Source organism: Heterodontus francisci, chromosome 3 (assembly GCF_036365525.1).
Source record: "Heterodontus francisci isolate sHetFra1 chromosome 3, sHetFra1.hap1, whole genome shotgun sequence".
NCBI lineage: Eukaryota > Metazoa > Chordata > Chondrichthyes > Heterodontiformes > Heterodontidae > Heterodontus > Heterodontus francisci.
This window is the reverse complement of record NC_090373.1, coordinates 179,589,860-179,611,284: the sequence shown is the minus strand read 5'-3', so window position 1 is coordinate 179,611,284 and position 21,425 is coordinate 179,589,860. Positions and strand designations below refer to the sequence as shown.

Sequence of the window (21,425 nt, the reverse complement as noted above, 5' to 3'; positions counted from 1 at the left end):
AAAATGTAAATGTGCCGGCAGGGTATGGCTGCCCTTTGCATCAGAAGAGTCACGGATATAGGTGGGAAGAGACTGGACCAGGAGAGAAAAGATAGAGTCAAGATAGGAAGAAATAAGTTCAGCGGGTCAAGAACAGTCCTGTTTGTGGGGTTGTGGGACTGTGAGGTTTGAAGCTGTAGACAGAAGATCTCTGGAGGAGATGAGGTTAGTGACAGTCCTATGGACAGTAGCTTGAAGTTCAGAGGTGGGGTCATGGTCCAGGGGGAGGTAGGAAGAAGTGCCTGAGAGTTGGCGCTGAGTCTCTGCAAGGTGGAGGTCGGTAGGCCAGACAACAGCAGCACCACCCTTGTCAGCAGGTTCAATCACAATGTCGGGGTTAGACCTCGGAGAACGGAAAACTCTCTGAACATTTTTTTACATGGTGCCTGCAACAGCAGCAAAACTACAACTCCCAAAGTGCCTCGCTGCATCTCCCGGAAACAGAAACCTTGTAACTAATTGGCCAGCACCACTGCTATGCTCCTTTCAGTATCTTGGTTTGTGTTTGGTTGCGATGGAAGAGTGACGTCGCAGCCTGTCTGAAGAGGACTAAAAAAAAAGTGAAAACAAATCAGTGTCAGTGAGTGAGCTGGGAGGACTCGCTGCGAGAGTGGGAGCAACCGGTGCACCGGCTCAATCGGAAAAGTGGAAGCTTTACAACCAAAATGTATTCTTTCGTTCACTAATTCTGACAGACTTCCAAGGATATATCCAATTTTTAAAGAACCCCCTTACCCTGCTCTCTACTCGGAAATCTGGGTGACTTGTTCTGCAGACAGAAAACGGAAAAGAAATCAATAGAAATGCTTTGAGTGTAAGTACTTACATTCTATGAACTGCAAACTCCTGCACTGTTTTTTCTTAGGGTACATCAGCGAGAATGCCCCTTTCATTTTCATTCATGTAAAGTTTGTGACAACACAATTAATTGTTCGCGTCCTACTGCATAACGGACTGCTGGAGGATTGGGAGAGAGTATATTCCCTATGTAAGAATATATTCTTTTGAATCATCACTTATAAGAAAGGTAAACGTTGCGAGGTTTTCTAATGCAGCCGAGGGATGGTAGCTGCACTGAGAAGTCTTACATTTAGTTCAGAGGAAGTGATACGGGTTTGCAATTTTAACATGTTTGCGTGAGATATATATCTCACTTTCTCAGATAGACATAATTTGAAGAAAGAGAGCACATTTGGATTGTAGTGTCTTTGCTCTTGGTTTTCCGTATAGGTTATTCATTTCACACGATTTTGAGAAGAGCGATTACTTAGTTTTTCTTTCTCTCACACAGAACATCTGTTAACCTTTTCAACTCCCTGTAAATCGAATATGTTGCTAGGGGTCAGGCATTGCACTGGGTGCGAAAGGAGGGATAGAGCTGCTCGTGTTGCACGGGGCGTTCAGTTCAGTTTTGTGTGTGTGTTTGGCTGTGCCTCTGTTGTCTATCCGTGAAGTCCAAATAGATATGTAGGGATTCTGCTCCAGCGAGATCGACAGTCCACCCTGTAGACAGATCACTCTTGAAAATTAGAACATGACATTGATGTGTGAGCTGAAGTCAGTTCCGATATTTCTGCCTCTGTTTCTGCTGCAACGCACCCGCTAATTTCTTCCCAACTGTAACTCCAAAGCGCTTGTATCAGAGTGATTTTAACACATTGTGAGTTGTTACACATCGAATTACGCATTTGCTTTAACTTCTTGTTTCTATTGACACATTAGGAGATGCGTTTTAACAATTATTTTTACTCCGTTTGCAACATATTTCATTACTGCTTGTATTTTTTAATAATGTTGATTTTCACCAATGCTTACTTGAGGACTGCGCTTGTTATTGATTTGCGAATATATGTACTTAAGTATAAACTTTCTGAAATGCTAGGTTGTGTCACACTGGATGGCTCTTTAAGGTTCTACAGTTTCCACGCGAGCGATATAGGACCCGTCTCCTCATCTGCTCCAACCCTTAATCTGATGGTGAAAGTGTTAACACTTGACCTGACTGTTAAAGGACTTGTCTCTCCATCCCTAACCCCGCCACGGAAACAGTCCCCCATCTCTCCCAACACTTGACCAGATTGTAAAGAAGTTGCCTTTTCTAACCTTGACCCACATATCTGGTCCTTACGATAAACGGTTCGGTCTTCCTTCGCTCTCACTCATGCCATCTACCCTGGTCGAACACTGATGGGAAAGGTCCCTTCTTCCGTAGCCCAGAAGCTGCCAATACACCCCCTATCTTGCTAATGTCAACCGATGCTGGAGGACCAGATATAAACTCGAACAGAAGTTCCTCTCTGGAAGGACAGCAGAGTTTGAATTTGTTACTTGTTTGATGCTTGGATACAGTACACTCAATTTTCCGAGGACTATTCAGGATTCCCAGGTTATGAGACTGTCCCTGTGGTATGAAGAGGAGACCTAGTGCTGGGTGAGGAGGAGATGGGGAGTGGGTAAGGGGTGGTTACAATGGTCCCACTAAAATCCGGGTTTATTATCATTGGAGGGGAGGAGGGGGGGGGGGGGGGGGGTGGGGGGTTGTATTATGAATGAGTCCCGGTACGGCGCGGAGGTGGGCTGGCGGATGTATTGCCGATTGGATGTGTGTGACTGCGGGAGTGGGGTTGGGGGGTTGCAGAGGAGGGGGAAGGCTGTAATACGCATTCCAATACCAGCTTAAGGGGGGGGGGGGAGGTGTTGCGGGTCCTAGTCCCGGTGGGAGGGAGCTATATTGCGGGTCCCGGTACCAGTTTAGCGGGTGTATTGCGGGTTTCAGAACCAGTTTAGGGATGTCTTGCAGGTCCCTGTAGAGTTTCGGGGTGTACTGTGGGTCCTGGTAGAGTTTAGCGGTTGTATTGCGGCTCCCGGTAGAGTTTAGCGGGTGTATTGCGGATCCCGGTGCCAGTTTAGTGATTGTATTGCGGGTTTCAGAACCAGTTTAGGGATGTATTGCGGGTTCCTGTAGAGTTTAGGGGTGTACTGCGGGTCCCGATAGAGTTTACCGGGTGTGTTGCGGGTCCCGGTACCAGTTTAGCGGGTGTATTGCTGGTCCCGGTGTCAGTTTGGCGGGTGTCTTGCGGGTCCCAGTCCCGGTGGGGAGCGGGGTGAATGGTGTGATGCTGACAAGTGTCGGAGCAGAAGACTGGATTTATTGACTGGGAGAGGGAGAGAGTGGAATGGGTGTGACACGGCTGTTCCAGAATTCAGTGACTGGCTGCTGTTTGGAGAGCAACACGTTGGAACTTTCTGCCTCTCTCTTATAGGAATTAGTGGCCAGTCCTCATCCTGGAAGGATGGGGATAGGTGGAGGAGATTGGGAAAGGATTCCGATGAGGCAGAAAGTAGCCCGGCTGCTGGGGAATTTGCTGAGACCCAGTCATGGCGAGGGAAGCTTTCTCATCGACCCCTTTCACCAGTACATCTGCACGCTGTCGGCAAGCGAGGATTGAAATTAAAAATAAAGCGGGAATTTAGGAGAGTGATTTTGACTGGTTTGAAGTTAGCCAGGTTTACTGGACAGATGCTTTATTTTTAAGTTAACTCGTTATATTCCAGACGCTGTAAGTGTCCAATTTCTAATCTGATCCCACAGTAATAAGCGCCATGGGGCCAATAATTATATGTAACTATATTGTTACGACCAAGTGAGAAAGGTGCCTAGAGGTGTCTCTGCACCTTCACCTGGTCTTACTGTAACAGTGTTTAATTTTTAAACACTGTGTTTTCCGTTCCCCCTTGGTGAATTCTTTTTCACTGCTTTCCAATTATAAGGCAAAGAAACCAGCACAAACAGGTTTTCTCAGGTTTAAAGAAGAAAAGTGAAATTTTTGTTAAACTTAAACTGTAATTCAGTTAATGTCTATGGATACATGACGCACCCACAAGATACACACATGCAGATAGAGACAGAAAGAAAACAGAAGAACTGAAGTGGAAAAGTTTGAGGCAATATTTGAGGAGTTTTTTTGTGTTACAGTTCTTCGAGCTCACTGTCGTGTCCTTTATTGTGGATAGATCCTGTTTTTAGTTGGGGCCCAGTATTCTTCTTAAACCTTGTTCACTATAGGAGACGTTTCTCTCTTGGGGTTTGTGTGTTTTCAGTGGATTTGGAGTTCTGTGAGAAAGAGATGGGAGCAGACAGACAGGAGGGGCTGTGGCGAGTCAGCCAGGAGAGATCTTCTCAGTCCAGGGGCATTCTGCTTTCTGAGTTCAAACTCTCTGTGGCCAGTTCAAAAGAAAACCCTGGAACAGTCAGGTAGTCATGTGACCAGCTGGTCTAACAGTCCTGGCTCTTGTGGATTGCATCCTCCTTCGCAGGCCCAGAATGCTCTTCCTCACCTTTGATGTCTGTCAGTATGTAAATGTTTATTTCCAGCTTCCAGCCACAGCTGATCTGTTTAACAAGTCATTTCCTCACTCCAGCAACAGTTAAAAATCAATGTTCATGACAAAATTGATGTGCCTCATTATTGGCAAGTGGGGACCTAGCATGACTATATATATATATATATATAAACGTGTGTGTGGGGGTCGGGGGTGGGATGTATATGTGCGAGTGTATTGTGTAACCAAACGAATCCCTGGTGAATATGGACACGGAAAGGCCAGTGTCCCAGTGCGGTTCATTACATTCCTGCCTTCTTACTGTTAGTAAGCAGAGCGATAGTGGGATCCTGATTTATGAGTAGTCTAAACAGCAGCGGTACAGTGTATATAACTGATAGCCATCTGGCCATCTCTGAGGGAACGTTGTCTCCAATTACTTACTTGTTTTTATAAACGCCTTAAAACTCTTTTCACCTTTCTCTCCTTTCCTGTTCTGTTTAGTAGTGCGCGGAGCCTGCAGCAGCCTTTGAATTGCGGCCAGAGTTGTCCTGATGTGCGCAATGATTTTCTTTGGCTGCTTAAATCTTGCTGCTACGTCAAAGCTTCCCCAAATTCCCACAGAAAGAAAAAAAAAGCGCAGTTCAACGGATTATGTTTTCAAAATATCCAGCATGCAGAGAGTTAATCCCGGCCCCTTTCGATTCGCATTCTATGCTTTTAAACACCCAGTACACGGAGAGTTAATCTCAGTCCCTTTTGATTTGAATTCTGGGACTTTAAAATAGCCAGCATGCAGAGAGTTAATAGCAACCCCACTGAATTTGTGATTCTGTATTTTTAAATATCCAATACACCGAGTCAATATCACCTGCAGTGTGTTTGGGATTCCGTCTTTCCGAAGTATCCAGTACACAGAATTAAATCCTACTGAATTGGGATTCTGTGTTTTTTAAAATATATAATATACAGAGTTAATTCCTGTCCATTTGGATTGTTTTAAGGTGCGCGTACACAGAGGTAATTCTGGTTTGTATTTGAAATTCTGTGTTTCCAGTACATAGAGGGTTAACTCCAATCATTTTTGAATTGGGATTCTGTGGTATCCTGTCCACTCCTAGTGTGAACGAGAGAGGCCACCTATTTCATTCTTCCATAGAAGCATGTCCTATCCCATTTATTCCGCTCCGTATTGTCGTTTATACCTAACATACAAATTAATGCCCATTTCTGTCAGAATTGTGCCTTACAGCTGGCATATGTCAGGTTAGTAACATATGTCCACCTCCCCCCCCCCCAATTCCAGACAGTGAACTTTGATGTAAAATGTTGATCCAATTAACCGCTTCAACCCCAGAATCTTCACAAACTGCAAACATCTGCCCCCTTCGCATACCCATTTGGTCTGACCACATTTTGTTTTGTGCCAAGCGCCAGTTTCTGTTATTCCATCATTCGAAACAGATTGTGTCGCTGTCTGTACAGAAAGGCACTGAACCCCAGCCGAAAAGCACAAGGGAAGAGGAAATGGACTTCAATGGACCGAGCCCATCGTTTTAAATACATTGTATTTTTTAAATGACAACCCGACCGCTTTCATTGGTCATTTATTTCTCCTAGTGGCGGCCCACAGATGACCAAATTTATTGAATGCAATTTCCAAACTTGCCACGGTGGAGTTTGAACTAACAGCCCCTTGATTGTGACGATGACAGTGTGAAAGTGGGCAGACTGACTGTAAGATCTCTCGTGTTGGTGTCTGCATTTATGCCCTTGCAGCAAAAGCAACCCCCAAAGCCTGCAGAGGCAATTGATCCTCCTGGCTCTGTGAGCGTTGACAAGTGAAGTGTCTTCCTGCACCCTCTCCCTCTCTAACATAATACAAATGGATGATTCAACTGCCAGAGGAACTGGTGTGATTACAGCAAAACTGATGGAGATGCAATTTCCAATGCACGGAGAAAATAATCCTGAAATACCAAAGAATTAAAAATTTAGCAACCGATAAAAACAATCCTTCTGCACAATATAGACACGACCACTTTCTGCAAAGAGAAAACACAAAGAGAAAAAAAAACCGGACAGTATAACAGAATGCGATCCTCCGAACTCCGGTCATAATCCTGGAATCTCCTGCGTAATGGAAATGGAATTTGATTTATTCAGTCACTGTAAATAAATGTCTCTGATTAGAAGTGATTATGGGGAGGGGAGATCACTGGCATACAAAAATACAAGTGATTTTAAAGAGATAATTTTGAATCTGATTTTATTCTGTTTTGCTTGATACAGCGGAGGTCTGATTAATTCGATTGTTTTTTTTTTAAATAAGATCTTCCCAAACAATTTGGAATACTTTGTGGATCATTTTTTTTGAAAATTAAAAAAATTAAACTTCTGAGGATGACTTGTGGCGTTGGCAAGGCCACACTTACTCCACATGCCGAGATGCCCCGAGAAGGAGATGGTGGACTTTTGCCTTGTGGGGCCAACGCTGTCCCAATGGTGTTAAAAAGGAAATTTCAGGATATTGAATAATTGAAATCTCCTCCTTGTTAGTGCGCAGTTACGGACTGGCTCGATGATGCCCATTCATCCCACGACAGTGGTTTGTTTCTGTTGCTTTTCTACGAACTGGCCTCCATTCCGCCCACAGCGCCTCAGTGCAAGAAACTGGATGAATGGTTTCTATCCCATTCTGCACCGACAGCACCTCCAGTGGCTTCACTTCCCTCCCGAGATCGTGCTTAAAGAAGCAATAAATAAAAATACTTTTTTTTGTTTTAAGCGCAGTTCATCTTGGCAATCAGACAGCAATTACAAAATTCTTACAGCGGCAATGTCCTTCAGGGCAATCAATGAAAAAAGAAACAAGTAAAAGAGAATAATGAATGATTTCATCATATTACTATCTCAGTTAGATTGTCACATCAGTGAGGTGCATTTTGGGTCAAACATGGCTTTGACTGCATGGGCCCTTGCCAGTTCAATGTCTTGTTCGGGCATCCGATACGTATTTGGCAAGGTGAGGGCTGATTGCCACTGTGTGAAGTTGGCTGATGAAGGTGGATTGAGGGAGGAGGCGCTGTGTTTCCGTATATTTACTTTGACCTTTTCTATTTTTCTGCAGCTGCTCCGCTCTTGCCTATTCCCCCACACGAGGGATGTTTTAGGCAGCGTTTCAGCTGGACTCCAAACCCATTTTCCATTGTGTAGCAAAACCCAGTGTGAGACTCCTTTCAGGAGCATACAGGACTTTCTTTTCTGAGTTTACAGCCAGAGTAGTGTTGCAGAAAGATGTCCTTGTTACACGAAAGCCTTATCATTTTGTACCAAAATTGTAACAATTCATCTGAAAAATTATGTTGCATGTATATATATTTGTTGTGGGGAATTGTGACTTTATTTCCCTTCAAACTATCTCTAAATTAATATAGAGACTGCAATTGTTAAGAAGGAAATGCTGGAAGTGATGAAGAGGGGTTCAGATGATTTATATATAGAATAATGGATATCTGGGAGTGATTACAGACTGGAATCTAATCGAAGGGGTTCAGATAGTTTACATATAGAATAATGGATATCTGGGAGTGATTACAGACTGGAATCTAATCGAAGGGTTCAGATAGTTTACATATAGAATAATGGATATCTGAGTGTGATTTCAGACTGGAATCTAATCGAGGGGTTCAGGTAGTTTACATATAGAATAATGGATATCTGAGTGTGATTACAGACTGGAATCTAATCGAGGGGTTCAGATGGTTTATATATAGAATAATGGATACCTGGGAGTGATTACAGACTGGAATCTAATCGAAGGGGTTCAGATAGTTTATATATAGAATAATGGATATCTGGGAGTGATTACAGACTGGAATCTAATCGAGGTGTTCAGATGGTTTATATATAGAATAATGGATATCTGGGAGTGATTACAGACTGGAATCTAATCGAAGGGTTCAGATAGTTTACATATAGAATAATGGATATCTGAGTGTGATTTCAGACTGGAATCTAATCGAGGGGTTCAGGTAGTTTACATATAGAATAATGGATATCTGAGTGTGATTACAGACTGGAATCTAATCGAGGGGTTCAGATGGTTTATATATAGAATAATGGATACCTGGGAGTGATTACAGACTGGAATCTAATCGAAGGGTTCAGATAGTTTACATATAGAATAATGGATATCTGAGTGTGATTTCAGACTGGAATCTAATCGAGGGGTTCAGATAGTTTACATATAGAATAATGGATATCTGAGTGTGATTACAGACTGGAATCTAATCGAAGGGGTTCAGATAGTTTATATATAGAATAATGGATATCTGGGAGTGATTACAGACTGGAATCTAATCGAGGTGTTCAGATGGTTTATATATAGAATAATGGATATCTGGGAGTGATTACAGACTGGAATCTAATCAAGGGATTCAGATAGTTTATATATAGAATAATGGATATCTGGGAGTGATTACAGACTGGAATCTAATTGAGGGGTTCTGATGATTTATATAGAGAATAGTGGATATCTGGGAGTGATTGCAGACTGGAATCTAATCAAGGGGTTCAGATGGTTTATATAGAGAATAATGGATACCCGGGAGTGATTACAGACTGGAATCTAGTCAAGGGGTTCAGATGGTTTATGTATAGAATAATGGATACCCAGGAGTGATTACAGACTGGAATCTAATTGAGGGGTTCAGATGGTTTATATAGAGAATAGTGGATATCTGGGAGTGATTGCAGACTGGAATCTAATCGAGGGGTTCAGATGGTTTATATATAGAATAATGGATATCTGGGAGTGATTCCAGACTGGAATCTAATCGAGGGGTTCAGATGGTTTATATAGAGAATAATGGATACCCGGGAGTGATTACAGACTGGAATCTAATCAAGGGGTTCAGATGGTTTTATATAGAATAATAGATATCTGGGAGTGATTACAGACTGGAATCTAATTGAGGGGTTCAGATGGTTTATATAGAGAATAGTGGATACCCGGGAGGGCCTAGAGGCTAGAATCTAATCAAGGGGGTTCAGATAGAGATTTAGCACATGAATAGAAAATGATGTGTGGCAGTGAAAATCTTGCTCCTGAGTGAGATACTTGTGTCCTGTGCCAATTTATCATTTGTCTATTACTACTGTGAGGACTGTATTTATGAATATGTGCAAGATAGATTTTATTGTTCATCCCATAAGCTCTTCCTTTGTTCTGAATTTTTGCTGTTGTAAAAGCACCATCACCAACTCTAATTCATTTGTTTCCAGAATCAGAAAGCTTTAGTTCTCCTTTTACAGTCTGCAGGCTTCTAATCCCAAGCGTGGCTTCATCTGGCTGGTACTTTCGGATTCATTTTGTCTCATGTGCTCCATTTTATAAGAAATAAAAAGTAAGACTTGGATTTATAAAGCACCTTTCACAACTTCAGGATATCCCAAAAGACTTTCCAGCCAACGAAGTATCTTTTGAAGTACAGTTGCTGTTCTAATGTAGGGAAATGTGGCAACCAGTCTGTGCACAGTCGGATACCATAAACAGAAGTGTCATGAGCAACCAGATAACCTGCTTTCAGTGATGTTGGATGAAGGATAAATATTGGCCAGGAAGTACATCACTGCTCTGAGTATTGTTATTGAATCTTTTATATTTACCTCAGAGGGCAAATGGGGTTCTGGTTTAACGTCTCAGCTCAAAAACAGCATCCTTTAGAGTCCAGAACTTCACACAAGTGCAGGCCTAGATTCTGTGCTCATGTCTCTGGAGTGGGGCCTTCTGACTCAGACAAGAGAGTGTTATCACTGAGCCAAGGCTGAAATACTTGTTGGTAGTTTGCAATCTGGACATCAGCTCCTCACATTGGTTTATCAGTTTAAAAAGAATTGTATTCCTCCCGTCCCATTTCTTTATCTGTCTGAGCTGTACGTTGGCTGCAGAGATGAGAGGAAGGGAGGAAAGTGAGATGAGCAGTCTTCTCCTCGACTTTCTCCAGTGCTGCTTTAGGTTGTCCACTCGGAGTGCAGCAGAGCACACCATTATGTCAATCTCATTCAATCCCTTTCATTACAGCATAGCTTAGACTGGGTATCTGGAACTTATTGCATGGGCCATCTAGCCATAAAATCGAGTCCTACCATTGGCATAGTGTGTTGTGGCTCCAATGTCCTGTTGCCCACGCTTTTTCAAAGCAAAGCAAGATTATTACTTCATAAATATTTTTCTTCTAAATATTACTGGGGATTGTTATAGGAACATAGAGTGCCTCCTAATACTTCACCCATCAATGTGAGATGGGTTACATCTCTCTTCAGGGCATTTTGGTAGCCATGTTGGAAATGATCCAAGTGGAGATATAAATTAGTATTGCCCACGTTAGTGCTTGCAGGATCTGCCTTTTACTCCATTTCAAGCCACACTCGATAAAGAATTCAGCTACTGTTCTGTCACTAAGCAAAACATTTTTCTTTAACTAGCTCCAGTTACCAGCTGTAAAACACCTGATGCTGCAGATGTGCGAGATTCCTGTTTGAAATCTAAACCATGGCTTAAAGATTTCACAGTCTAAAAGCAGAGGAACATTTAGGTAAAGCAAAATGCTATTAAGTCTAACTAGCCTGTCACCTATTGATAGATGAGACCCACCTACCTGTTTTCTTACCAGCTCCCTCTGTATATTTTCTCCTGAAATACATTTAACTATCTTTTGAAACCATTATCGTGTTCACTTTAATAGCCATTTCTGGTAACTTATTCATCCAGTTTCAAGAAAGAACATGCACTTATAACACTTTTATCACATCCTCAGGATATCCTGTAGCACCTCACGTGATGAATACTTTTAACATGCAAGAATCAATTTTCCAAAAGCATGCTTTTGTTGCGGAGCGTCATGCACCATAACTTCAAGTCCATTAAAATGAATGGATGGAAAGTCATGGGAGCTTGCCTGAAATTCCCTGACATGAGATCCCAATGGTTAAGAACCCATGTAAGGGATATACATTCAGAAAATTGACCTTGTAGTCTACTACCCTTTGAGTCGAAAGTTCCATCTGACTGCATTTCTATTGCTTACTACCCCAACTTTTAAGGTCATTTTTAATTATGCTATCCCAGAGACATTACTTGAAAAAAGCAGAGAGGTTAACTGAGATGGTTTAATAGCCATATTTTGCACATGGACATATCTTAAACTTTCCTACCTCTTGGCATTTCTAATTGATCCACTGGATGAATCAGCTGAAAGTTAAGAACTATATTGGATTTGAACTGTTACCTATTCGGCACTGCCCAACAGTCAGATGTTTGGGGAATTTGTAAAGTATCCTGCAAAAATGTAGAAGCTCTTTGCAGAAATTCCCAGAAAACAGTTAAAAGCAAAACTATTTGATCTTGCACAGGGATAGGGAAGTTCTCTAAAAGCAAAGTACTGCGGATGCTGGAAATATGAAATAAAAATGGAAAATGCTGGAAATACTCAGCAACATCTGTGGAGAAAGATTGCTGAACTTCTTTACTGATGGTCCCTGTGGAAGGATGGGGTGGGGGGGGGGGGGGTGTGGGGAGGGGGGCAATTTCCTCTGTGTGCTTTGGATTACCGTATCGTAAAACTGTTTATAAAGAACAGGCTTACAATTTCATTACAGATAGTGTGCACTGACAAAAAAATCTTTGCTCCACTCAAGTGCTCTTTTCTTTCAGGCTTTTTATAAAACAAAGTCTTACATTTGCATAGTGCCTTTCATGACGTCAGGATGTTTGAAAGTGCTTGACAACCAATGTAGTGCTTTTTTAGTGTAGTGTGCTTTAAGTGTGAAAAGCAGAACGTTCAATGTGTCCTCACAGAATACAAGTTATTTTCCCTCATGAGTTATTTGTGAAAATAAAATCAATCTTTCTGGTGTACATTCAGGCAAGTGTGCAGGAAACGATGGCACGCAATCAGCCAGTGAAGATAATAAATATCCTAGAAATGTAGTGTATCCAATAGTAGCAGAACTTGAACCGATTGATGTCAATCCCAGTTTCAGCATCAGCAATGAAGATGCAAAGTTGCTCCAGCATGATGTGTAATGGGAGATTGAAAGACAGCTGAGCTAGGACTATCTAGAAGGTGCAGTAGATTGGATATCCAGAATCCTGCACCAGCTCACACCAAGGGTTTATATGTAGCATGGTGTGGGTGATTGGCGGCTGCTGGTGGGGGAAGTAGGCAATCCAGAGGAGTTAGGATTTAAACTTGCAGCGTCATTGAAGAGACTCACTGGGAATCCAAATACTAGGCAGATACACTCACTTTAGGGCACTAAGTGAGGATAATGCTGCCATGAGGAATGAGATGAACTGATTTACTCTTGCAAAAACACATTGTACAGCAATACACTGCTAACTGACTTGTGCTACTAATGTTCCCATTAGCCAGGAAGGACTCTGAGGCCTACAAAATATTGATCCATTTTCAGGAATCTGTGTAAGCAGATGTCTAGGATTTGCTTACAGTGGGCTGAATTTTATGGGGCCTGCAAGTGCGGGGTAGAAGGCAGGTGTTGTGCAGGATGGGGGGGCGGAGGGGCAGAACATGCTGTGGGAAGGCAGGAGGTGGAATCACTGTCACCTTCCTGCCGCCATGGCAGGGTTGTGGAGGACAGCGCTCCCACCCAGAAGCCAATTGTGCCACTTAAGTGGCCAATTAAAGATGTCTTCCCACCACTGCTGGCATTTTATTCTGGTGGGTGAGCCCTCTGCCATGTGGGGAGACCACCTGTTAAACCCTGGTGGCCTCCCTGTGGGCTTGGGGTGGGGGGTGCCCTCCTAATTGGGGCATTCTGAAGCCCACGGAGGGGCTCCCACTGGTGGCAAAGCCTGCCACCGCAGCAACGCGCCACACCTGCCCTCACCAACACCGCACATCCCTCAGCCGGGACATGCCTGCCTGGCCACGGAAACCCCGATCACATTCACCTGCTTCTGAGGATGGCGTCCATCTCGGCGTCTCTCGGCTGGATGCAGTCCCAGCAGTGGCCACCACTCCAAGTGCACTGCTGGGATTGAAGAGCTGCCCACCCTCCGATTGGCCGGCAGGTCTTGGAGGCGAGCTCTTGCCCCTCAAAGGGATGGGAACCCCGAAAGCAGCTCATTAGCAGCTGGCATAAAATCTGATGTCCCCGAAAAAGCCTGTCGTTGGGGCCATGGCCACCCCGAGAAAATCCAGTTCAGCAGTCCACGAGACAGTGTCCAGACTCCTGCTTCCCAAGAGACAGTATCCAGACTGCCCCCAACCCAGAAGATAGTGTCCAGTCAGCCGCTCCCCAGGAGACAGTGTCCAGACTCGACCTTCTCAAGAGACAGTGCCCAGACTCGACCTTCTCAAGAGACAGTGTCCAGACTCCCCCTTCCCAAGAGGCAATGTCCAAACTCCCGTGTCCCAAGAAACAGTCCAGACTCCCCCTTCCCAGGAGGAAGTGTCCAGACTCCCCCTTCCCTGGAGACAGTGTTCAAACTTGACCTTCCCAGGAGGCAGTGTCCAGACCCGACCTTCCCAGGAGGCAGTGTCCAGACCCGACCTTCCCAGGAGGCAGTGTCCAGACCCGACCTTCCCAGAAGACAGTGTCCAGACTCGACCTTCCCGGAAGACAGTCCAGACTCGACCTTCCCGGAAGACAGTGTCCAGACTCGACCTTCCCAGAAGACAGTGTCCAGACTCAACCTTCCCAGAAGACAGTGTCCAGACTCCCCCTTCCCAGGAGACAGTGTCCAGATTCCCCCTTCCCAGCAGACAGTGTTCCAGACTCCCCCCTTCCCAAGATGAAGTGTACAGATGCCCCTTCCAAAGTGACAATGTGCAGACTCAGTCTTCCCAGGAGACATTGTCCAGACTAGACCTTCCCATGAGACAGTGTCCAGACTCTCACTTCCCAAGAGACAGTGTCTGGACTCCCCCTTCCCAGGGATCAAAGGGATTACATTTGGGAAGATGTGGCAAATCAAAGAGTCGAGACATTGCAAGAGAGAGAGGTATTAATAAAGGAAATGATAAACAGGGCATGATAGGCAGGGACAGAGGTACAAATCTAAGAGTAAATTACCAGGTAAGGCTAGAGGTTACAAAAATAATAAAAGGACAAAAGTAAAGGCTCTGTGTCTGAATGCACATAGGATTTGAAACAAAACAGATGAACTGATAGTGCAAATAGAAATAAATATGTACGATCTGGTAGCTATTACAGAGACATGGCTGCAGGATGACGAGATTGGGACCTGAATATTGAAGGGTACATGATATTTAGGAAGGACAGGAAGCTAGGAAAAGGTGGAGGGGTGGCTCTGTTAATTAATTACGGTATTAGTGCAATAGAGAGGGATGACCTAAGTTTAGGAAACCAGGATGTAGAAGCTGTTTGGGTAGAGATGAGAAATGATAAAGGCAAGAAGTCACTTGTGGGAGTGGTGTGCAGGCCCCCTAACAGTAACCACACAGTAGGACGAGTTATAAAGGAAGAAATAATGGGAAAGGTACGGCAATAATCATGGGGATTTTAATTTACATGTAGACTGGAAAAATCAGATGGGCAAAGGTAGCCTAGATGAGGAGCTCAAAGAATGTTTTCGGGATAGTTTCTTAAAACAGCATGTTTTGGAGCCAACCAGAGATCAGGCTATACTAGACCTGGTATTGTGCAACGAGATAGGATTAATTAATGACCTCATAGTGAAGGTGCCTCGAGGCAGCAGCGGTTACATTATCATTTAATTTTTTATTCAGTTTGTGGGAGAGAAGAGTGAGTCTAAGACAAGTATTTTAAACTTAAATAAGTGTAATTATGAGGGCATGAAAGCAAAGTGAACTGGCAAATTAGGTTAAGGGATAGGTCAATAGAGATGCAGTGGCAGACATTTAAGGGGATATTTCAGAATACCCAGAATAGATACTTGCAACGAGAAAGTAAAATTCCGAGGGGAGGACCCACCATCTGTGGTTAACTAAAAAAGATAAAGATAGTATCAAAATTAAAGAAAAAGAATATAATTGCACAAAGATGAGTGGCAGGTCAGTAGATTAGATGGAATATAAAAACAGAAAAGAATGACTAAAAGATTGATAAAGAGGAAAAAAATGAGAGTATGAGAGAAGGCTAGCCAGAAATACAAAAAGCATCAAAGAATGACTTACAGTTTGATAAAGAGGGAAAGAAGGCTAGCTAGAAATATAAAAACAGATAGTAAGAGTTTCTATAGATATTTAAAAAAGAAGAGTTAACAAAGTGAGCATTGGTCCTATAGAAAGTGAGTCTGGGGAATGCAAAGAAAATAGGGAGATGGCAGATGAATTGAACAGGTATTTTGCATCGGTCTTCACTAGAGACTAACATCCAAGAGATAGCTGTAAATCAGCAAATGGAAGGGGAGGTAGGAACTCAAGAAAATTACAATCACCGGGGAAGTGGAACTGAGCAAATTGTTGGAGCTGCGGGCTGACAAGTCCCTGGGTTCATCCTAGGGTCTTAAAAGAAGTGGCAAGTGAAATAGTTGATGCGTTGGTTTTAATTTTCCAAACTTTCCCAGATTCAGGGAAGGTTCCATTAGATTGGAAAATAGTGAATGCAACTCCTTTATTCAAAAAGAGAGGGAGACAGAAAGCAGAAAACTACAGGCCAGTTAGCTTAGCATCTGTCTTAGGGAAAATGTTAGAAGCTATAATCAAAGACTTTATTGCAGAGCATTTAGAAATATTCAAGGTAATCAGGCCGTCAACATGGTTTTGTGAAAGGGAACTCATTTTTAACCAATTTATTGGAGTTCTTTGAAGAAGTAACTTGTGCTGTGGTTAAAGGGGAACCGATGAATGTATTGTACTTAGATTTCAGAAGGCATTTGATAAAGTGCCACATCAAAGATTATTGCGGAAAATAAAAGCTCATGGTGTAGGGGATAACATATTGGCATGGATAGAAGATTGGCTAGCTAACAGGAAACAGAGAGTCGGCATAAATGGGTCATTTTCTGGTTGGCAAGAAGTGACGAGTGAAGTGCCACAGGGATCAGTGCTGGAGCCTCAACTATTTACAATTTATATAAATGACTTGGATGAAGGGACCAAAGGTATGGTTGCTAAATTCGCTGATGCTACAAAGTTAGGTAGGAAAATATGTTGCAAAGAGGACATAAGGAGGCGACAAAGGGGTATAGATAGGCTAAGTGAGTGGGCAAAGATCTGGCAATTGGAATGTAATGTGGGAAACTGTGGAATTCCCCATTTTGGCAGGAAGAATAAAAAAAGAAACAAATTATCTAAATGGTGAGAGATTGCAGAGCTCTGAGATGCAGAGGGATCTGTGTCTCCTAGTGCGTGAATCACAAAAGGTTTGTATGCAGGTTCAGCAAGTAATTAGGAAAACTAATAGAATTTTATCATTATTGTGAGGGGAATTGAATACAAAAGTAGGGAGGTAATGCTTCAGTTATACAGGGCATTAGTGAGTCCACATCTGGAGTACTGTGTACAGTACTGGTCTGCTTATTCAAGGAAGGATGTAAATGCGTTGGAAGCAGTTCAGAGAAGGTTTACTAGACTAATACCTGGAATGGGCAGGTTGTCTTATGAGGAAAGATTGGACAGGCTAGGCTTGTATCCGCTGGAGTTTAGAAGAGTAAGAGGCGACTTGATTGAAACATATAAGATCCTGAGGGGTCTTGACAGGGTGGTTGTGGAAAGGATGTTCCCTCTTGTGGGGGAATCTAGAACTAAGGGTCACTGTTTAAAAATAAGGGGTCGCCTATTTAAGTCAGAGATGAGGAGAATATTTTTAGAGGTAGATTCTTGCTAAGCAAGGAGGTGAAAGGTTATTGGGGCCAGGCGGGAATGTGGAGTCGAGGTTGCAGTCAGATCAGCCATGATCTTTGTTGAATGGTGGAGCAGGCTCGAGGAGCCGAGTGGCCTATTCCTGCTCCAAATTTGTACGTTCACATGTATGTTCCCAGGAGACAGTGTCCTGACTACTGCTTCCCAGGAGACAAAGTCCAGACATCCCCTTCCCAGGAGACAGTGTCCAGATTCTCACTTGGCAAGAGACGGTGTCCAGACTCTCACTTCTCAGGAGAAGGTGTGTAGACTCTTCCTTTCTCGTTCCCATGAGGAAATGGCCTTTGTCCCCTGTACACCTTGCTGTTTTATTTCCAGGGCTAAGACAGGAAAATCCTGGATGGCAATCTCCAAGTGTGAACATGTGTGCATTCCTCCATAACACGTGTGATGTTGGCCTTTTTTCATTTGAGAATATTACATCAGCAGCGCCTCTACCCAACTCTTCAGGAGCCTGTTTCAGACCATCCCAAGTATCTGTTACTTGGTTCACCCCAAGAAGGAATTAAAATCGTGTAATTCCATTTGTTTGTAAACTTGATTACTCTCCCTTTTTTGGTGTCTTTCAATCAAACTTTGTGCATAGTTTCAGGAGTCCAATGCTTTGAAAGAGGCTGCAGTAGGATGAGGTCTGATGACATTGCTGAATCTTGGACACAGGTCCACATTCTCCAAATATCCTGCCTGTTTTCCTCTACAAGAGAAAAATTAAATAACAGATAATTACTTCAGAGTCCTTGGAAAGCCTGTCTAGCTCATGACAAACATTTTTAGAACCAGCCTGTTGCAGCCAGTGATTACACATACAAAAGCATGGTGGGAGCAATTATATCCTTTATTTCTTGCAGTAAGCATTTCTGCTTGAAATAATTTGGCCATTTTTGGAAAATAAGCAACTCAGCAAGATGTGCAAAGCAGATCCATCATGAATGGCAATGGCTGCAGCATACCATAGGAACCGTGGAGATAATCAATTCTGTTACTTCGTTATTGTGTATTTAGGCAGATGTAATGTTGTGGATCTGTTCCGAGTAAGTGGTCTATGTATTGAAAGCAGGCATAACAAGAAATACTGGCACAGGATAAAACAAGCCTGGTTTTCTACGTGGCTGGATTTAGTTTGGTACACACTCCAAGAGTTTCTTTTATTTGATGAGTGCTCTGAGTACATGTGGTGTGGTGGTGTTGGTGTTGGTGGTATGTATATGGGGCGATGCCATCTTTTAGGGGTACCTCTCGCTTTGTTAAAGAGTTTCAATGACACCAAAGTGATCAGAAGAACTTGGGATATGAATGACATCATCTTATATGCACAGTGCTGTCCTGTAGATTGCATGTAGTACAAACAAATTAAGATGACTGCTCTGTCTAGTGCTTATCTGACTGGCTTTAGAGTATGGCAGTATTTTGGTTTGTTTTCAGAAGGGCTAGCGCAACCAAAGGAAGGTGGCTACTCCTTGTAGAGGCAGAATAATAGCATTTGGGGTTTGTGAAGGCAGAATCTTATATCAGAATAAAAAAGTAATCTGGTGTCTAGGATTCCTGGTTGAGTGAAGCATTCCTCCCCTGGTCCTTAACTTCAACTCCCTGTGGGATGCTTGCTAGAATGCTCCTGTTTTCTGAAATATAACCAATTCTGTAGCTGCTGCAAACATCCTTGTAGTGGGGTTGGAGAAGCAGAGTGTGCAGCAGTACATTGACCCTGAGGGTATTTTCCTCGTGCATAGAGAGATATTGCTCCTCACAGATAAACAATATAGTCACATCTCCTCCATTGGCACAGCTGCTCCCAGAGAGCTAGACTCTTCATTTCTCAACAGCTGTTTGGCCTCTATGAAGTGCAAATCAGTATAAGATTTGACATAAGTTCCTGTATCTGTGGATGCTCCTCAGGCACTCCTCTTGCATTCATGGCAAGAATTCAATGAAAATCTTGTTCAATAGACAATCCTTTCACTCAGCCTCCAAGTTCTCTACCTCGGTCACAATCTTTCTTGTGTTTTCTACAGTTTGGCAGGAGGTAGCAAGGCAAGTACTTCTTTCCATACTTCCTGCTTCCCACATCTCCATTGTGTTAAAGAAAGACTCTTTTATGGATATCCCAAAGCACTTTACAGCCATTGAATTATGTTTGAAGTGTGGTCACTGTTTAGTTTCCAAATAAGGCAGTTAATTTGCACACAGCAATTTTCACAAATAACAATGTGAGTTCTTGGTGGTGGCAGTTGAGGAATAAATGTTGGGCTGGACATCAGGAGAACTCCCTGCTCTTCTTCAAATAGTGCCGTGAGATCTTTAGGCAGACGGAGCTGTAGTTTAATAATACAACCCAGGTGTAAAATGGGCGTCTAAGGGTCCAATATGGCAGGTGGTGTGCACACTGTCAATCTACTCTGGAAGTGCACTGCCTGCTACACTGGTAAAGGCTCCTGCATAATTGTCCAACTGTACACACATGAAACAATTGATAGGTTTTCTGCATATGCTGCTGCTCACCCCCACCCCACCACCTCTGGTTCCCCTGAATATGCCTCTTTACAGTCCTTCTTGTACCTCCCGGAACCGGCAACAGGTGCCTGTAGCTTGCACGTAATAAACAAATGAGGCTGGCAAACTAATTTGCTGTGCTCCTGCCATCGGCCTCTTCGGGTGCTTGTGATCTACCAATTCAGGATCCAATCATCTCCAACAAGCATTGTCTCAACGCTTCAATGTTCCAGTCTAGACTATGTGCTCAATTTTCCAGAGAGGGCTTGAACCCACAGAGAGTGCTACCAACTGGGCCACGGCTGACATCAGTTAAAATCATGATTAAACAAGTGGTCTCATTTTGATCCCCCGCAGAACCTCATAACTCTGGAGTATATTTACCTCCTCAATCTTGCCTCCCCCCCCACTTCCCCCCCTTCCTCCCCTCCGCAGCCATCCATAAATATTTAAAAGCTAAGCTTGGCTACATCTAATCAGCACTTCCTGAGTTTTCTTATCTTTCTTTTTACTCTTTTCAACCCTGGTGATTTCAGGGTGATATGAGCCTTGAACTTTGATCTTGGTTTCTTAATTTTGTTTTTTTTTTAAATACTCAAGCAGTAGTTTAATGACTTCAGATGAGGTCACATCTGAATGTTTACTAAGCAAGAACTCCAAGGTTGCAAGCCAGAAATCCTTCAGTGCAATGCCTCATTAAATTGATAAATGAACACAAGCATCAGTTTTGCTTGTAGTTTCTACCATTCAGATATCTGTTTCTTTGAATCATCCTACACGAGGACTAAAGCAGCTTTAAAAGAATAAAAGATAGGGTAAATCAGTTTCTAATTCAGCTGTTTAAGATGCTTAAAGGGATTGATAGGGTAGATCGAGAGAAACTAATTCCTCTGGTGGATGAGTCCAGAACAAGGAGCATAACCTGAAAATTAGAGCTAGGCTGTTCATGGGGTTCATTTCAGGAAGCACTTCTTCACACAAAGGGTAGTGGAATTCTGGAACTCTCTCTCCCTGAGAAAGCTGTTGAGGCTGGGAGGGCAACTGAAAAATTTCAAAACTAGGATTGGTAGATTTTTGTTCAGCAAGGGTATTAAGGGTTATGAAACCAAGGTGGGTAGATGGAGATAAGATGCAAATCCGCCTTGATCTAGTTGAATGGTGGAACTTGCTCGAAGGGTTGAATGGCCTATATTTAGGCTACCTGTGTGGGATAGATTATCAGTATTTATTATAAATGGTACAGAGGCAAGTTTTGTGTAACACATCTTACCTCTGGAGACTCTGGTTTGGATCCAGCCCAAACAAGGGAAACTGGGAAAATATTTTTATAAAATCCTTAAAAAAAATTATTAATCACAAAAGAATTGAGCCTTTGTAACCTTGGTCCAGTCCCGGAGGTGCATGAGTCTCAACAAAACGGCTTCTGTTTAAGTTAAGGTTTTGGCAGCTACAGCTGTGAGTAACTTCGGTGGAAAGTCTTGGGAATGGAAATGTGACACAGTGGATGACGGTGATTGGACAAGCTTCAAGCCCACATACTGTTGCTGGCATGCAATTAAAAGTAAAACACATTAGTACTTACCGCATCCCCACACTAACTCCACCTCCCCCCCCAACCCCCGCATCTCCCCCAGCCTCACCTCCCTCCTCACTGTTTTTTCTAGTTATTTTACTTTCTTGATCTTTGTACTTTTCTCATCC

General features: G+C 43.1%; 1 protein-coding gene across 4 annotated transcripts in view; it reads left to right on the top strand.

Annotated features, from left to right (window-relative positions):
- Positions 1–626: 626 nt before the first annotated feature.
- daam2 (dishevelled associated activator of morphogenesis 2) overlaps positions 627–21,425 on the top strand; it is a 391,719-nt gene continuing 370,920 nt past the window's right edge. For all 4 annotated transcript variants that reach the window (XM_068027781.1, XM_068027780.1, XM_068027792.1 and 1 more), the window contains exon 1: positions 627–853. The gene's annotated coding sequence lies outside the window, so the exon portion shown is untranslated. The remainder of the gene's footprint in view (positions 854–21,425) is intronic.